Here is a 4,405-nt window from a genome sequence, read left to right as displayed (position 1 = left end):
TATTTAGTGGTATAAGACAATAAGGGGTTTCTTTTAGGAATAAATGAGGTGGCAAAAGTAGGCCAGAGCCAGATCTTAGAGAAGCAAGTTCAGTGGAACTATGATTTCTAACTTGGGATAGGGTCTAAGATGTAGCCATCCATTCCTTCCATTCCTTGTCCTCTTGAGTGAATCTCATTCCAGTGCTCACACTTGCCCTGCGAAAAAGGCCATGGCACAAGATTCTCTAATTATTTGTATGAAGACCGGAGGTGAGCAGCATCCAACACCTCTGTTAGACTTCTTTAGAATAGAGGAGCTTTGTCTTATATTTAAATCCAGGAACCTTCCTATATTTAAAGAGTTTAGAAATAATATGTAGATAAAGGACCTATGGTGATAGGAAAGCTTAATAATACAAGTTATTTTCCCTTAGAACAGAGAGGAAGGAACTGCAAAGTGACTGCTAATGGAGGAATGATCTGCTGGCTGGGGGAAATGTGACCTGAGACTAGAGGTGAAGAGCAGGCATCTCTAGGACAGATGATGCCAATAGAAGCCCCAGGAGGGAACTGGCCAGAGAATATAATTTTATAAAGGTTCTCAGTACTTTTTCTGAAAAAAATTCTAAAATTTTCAAGGGCGCATCTAGCCCTCTGCCTCTTTAGGGGTGAGCTCAGTGCTACTTCTGGGTTCTTAAGGCAAATGCCCTACAAACACCAAAGTCTTGTATTTTCCACTCTCAGCCGGCACTGGCTAAGTGGGATTTTTTTTCCCTTCCCTAAGTGAAAGGGACTTGTTTTCAGGAGAAGTGTCCTTTAAACATCCAGCTAAAACTGGACGTAATTTTTTGCATGAATGGCTTTTTACAGCTAGGTCTACAGCAGAACAAAACTTGTATTAAACTAAGTGCTACTTTACATATCTTATTTCAAGAGAAATGAAGGATTTATTGTCATGTAAATGATATACACTGATTTGTTTCCTACTGGACATTACATGTCCCTTTATCTTTAGGCTGATGTTGTGCAGCAAACTTCCAATATCTGGAAAATCAGCTGGTACCTACTTCAGTGCATTATTAGGATATTACGTTCCCTGAGAGGAATTTTGCCAATGAAGTTTAGGTACTGTTGTAACTGATTTCCATCCCCCCTCCCTAAGCTTCTGTACTAAGTATATGTAAAGCTATTATATCTTGTCTGATCCCATGTGTTTGTGTGTGTTTCCCAATGTTTGTATAAATATATTGGCAATCTGAAGGGTTAGCTGGATTATGGCAACTGCTGAACAATGGTGTGTGTGGCATGTGGGACACCTGATACCTGTGCACACCTGTTCTGAGGCCAAGCTAATTTTACAGATTTTGGAAAACAAAAGCAGCAGCAACAACAACAGTGTGGCTTGAATTGAGGAAAGTTTAACAATGAATACAGTATTGCCAACTCATCATTTATGGGTGGACACGTTGACCACAGCAGGGTTGAGGTGCGTTCAGTTGGATCTTATGCCCTTTATTTTAATCCCAATTGATCGTTCCTCATTTGTATTTTATGACTTAGAAATATTCCTACATGATGCTTGTTTGTTTTTCTCCCAGGTCTCTGGAAAGTGCTGATCATGATTGCTTTCCATCATTTGGATCCCAAAGTTGATAACTTAACATGAATGACAAAGGTTTTAGTAGAACTGGGTTTTACTAATCGTATCTCCTCCTTGAGGTGCTGTTCCCTTCATTCTTTTCCTTTATGACAGGTGAATGCATTGGCTATGCTAATTTTATTAGCATCCTGGTGAGTCTTGGAGAATCAATCTAGTTAAAATGATGACTGCATTTGCCTTTGGCGAAGAAGTTTATTGTCTAAGTAAAACTCTTATGTGAAGGGTCTTTTATGCAAAAAAACAAAATCAAAAAACAAAAAAAAACAAAAAAACCAAATTCTAACTTGATAAGATGGCCACTGGTTAGAGGGGTGTGTTCTCAGTTGATATTAACAGATATGTTGAAAAGGCTAGGGCCCACCCTTTCTCTATTCTTCATCTCCCCCTTCCTTTCTCCCCAACCTCAAAAGAAAACAGAAAATTATTTTTTTAAACTGTATTAATAATTTATGTTTAATACAAAAGGATGATTTAATGGTATCACCAAAGGTTGTTTCTCCCATTGTGCATGTCTTTCAGTCTCGGCCCCATCCCCATCACCCCATTCTTCACCCTCATGCTTCCATCCCAAGGCAAACACGTGTCTTCATCGGAATCTATGGGTGTTGAAGTTAAATGTGGGGGCAGAGATTTAACACCATGACACTAATACAAATCAACCATTCTTCACTTTCAAATGGTTAATCACTACAGGAAGGTGAACTCTTTTCTTGGTTTTTGTTTAAAAGCATTTTATACATATATATGTATATATGTGTGTGTATGTATGGACATAGGTATGTATATGCACATGTACATGTATATATGTATATATCCATCTTCAATATAAATATATCATAAGTGAGAGTTGTAAATACTCCTTGATCATATGTCTGTCTTTCTCATAGCATCATATCTTCAGTGTTATGTTAACAACTCCATTTATTGATTGATGAAATTGTGTGTAGACCTGTATCCTCCTGACATAGTTTATGTAGGGTCTCTTCTCAAATAAAGTATAAAACAACAATGCCCTTGTTTTATTTGGATTCATTATGTATTAGGGAAGTATGTTGAATTTAAATGTAGTTTGAAAGTTTGGGAAAGTTCAAATGTGTGCAAAGATCATGAGATCCAGTATCAACTCAAGAGCTTGAACCTTGCTTTTCTGAAAGGAAAAGGATATTGCACAATTTTTAAGGTAGCCTATAAGTTAAACATTGGATGGAAATGAGTGTTGTAAGGGGAACATACATGCAATTATTATTTGAGACTGGGTCCCAAGGAAAAGACTGATTATCTCCAGCTCTGCGTCTTTGTGATATCCTGTTACTCCTGACATGTTGATATGCAACTTCCCAGTTATAATCATTTGAGTAAGCTCTCAAAGTAGGATAAAGTATGTTCTTTTGAATATCCATTTACCCCAAAGATTTTATTATCCTTTAGCATAATTAATTTAAAACTCCTTCCCTGTCTTCTCTTTTCATTCCAATTTCCCTCTCTTTGTCTACATATTTTCTGCTTTATGTCATATAATGTGTTTTCCTTAATAACATTTCACTACTTATTTTCATTAATTTATTTCAAAAATATTGATGGGTTCTAGGATAAAGTGTGGAAGAGAGACAGGAGGCACAGATTGCAATTCCACTAGCAAGAGTTCAGCAGAGATGTAGAAAGGTTTAAACAGAGTTTTTCCATTATGGCACTGTTGACATTTTAGACTAAATAGTTCCTTGCTGTGGGGGGCTTTTCTGTGTATTGTATGATATTCATCAGCATTTTTATTAGTGCATTAGCAGTTCTTCTCTGCCTCCTCCACCCCCACCCCACTAGTGTGTGAAGACCAAAAATGCCTCCAAACATTGCCAGGTGCTTCCTGGGGGTAAAAATTGCTCTACTTGAGAAACACTGGCTTAAGCTTTTACATCTTGCCACACAGTATTAAGAGAAGAATCAAATTCAGGAAATATAAGAGCCCCTGGTCATGCTCCAGCTCTTTCTAGACCAGCCACTTGGCTGTGCCACATGGTAAACTTGCTGCTTTTCTTTAAGCACACTTCTCTTCAAAGTTCGTTGCTGGCAATCAAGTTACAATAGTACATTTGGGGTTTAGACAGTGATAGAAATAACTTCTTCATCTACATGGATCAAAAATGTCTTCATCCCTAGAATATTTGTTCATATCATTTAAAAATGTGTAATTTGTGTGTGGTTAAATCCTTTGGGTTTGTGTGAGAAGAAAACCAAACACTCTTTTTAAAGATGATGTCCCTGTGAAAAACGCTGGCAGACCTAAGGGAGAGAAACCTTTGTTTTTCAATTGTTCCAAAGTGTTTTCCACCTGCCCCACATGGTTACGTAAATTATAGGCTCATAAGTAGACCTTTTGTAGGCCTAGGATATAAGTCTCCAGTATAGAAACGCCTTTTGATGAGTAAGCACAACTTGCATTAAGTTGGTCCAGGCAAAAGTGAATGTCCTCTGTGCAATGCTATGAACACAGTACACATTTAATGAATGTTTGCTGGATTGCACTGGATTTCTCATTCTCCAAGCCCCAGATTATTGGTACAACATTCAAAGTGCTATCACTATGCCCCTTCTTCAACTCACTCATGGAGACACTCAGGATCCAAAATTCTGAATGACCTGACAGCCTGTTCATTACGAAAGAAATGTCTCTTCTCCCCAGAATGTGGCTACCTTTGCATCAGTGGCTTTCTATGACAGCCAGCTAGAGCAGAATTAGGCTGCTTGAAAGCAAAACTAGGTGTTCTCA

The 4,405-nt window shown here is 37.9% G+C and overlaps 1 long non-coding RNA gene across 1 annotated transcript; it reads left to right on the top strand.

Annotated features, from left to right (window-relative positions):
* The first annotated feature begins 473 nt into the window (after window positions 1-473).
* Window positions 474-1,887, top strand: LOC141407232 (uncharacterized). Its single transcript, XR_012415330.1, has 2 exons — window positions 474-1,467; window positions 1,580-1,887. It is a non-coding gene; the product is annotated as an uncharacterized lncRNA (long non-coding RNA).
* The last annotated feature ends 2,518 nt before the right edge of the window (window positions 1,888-4,405 follow it).

This window comes from Macaca fascicularis, chromosome 7 (genome assembly GCF_037993035.2).
Source record: "Macaca fascicularis isolate 582-1 chromosome 7, T2T-MFA8v1.1".
Lineage (NCBI taxonomy): Eukaryota > Metazoa > Chordata > Mammalia > Primates > Cercopithecidae > Macaca > Macaca fascicularis.
Note: the sequence above shows the minus strand (reverse complement) of the source record. Positions and strands in the feature narration are given on the sequence as shown.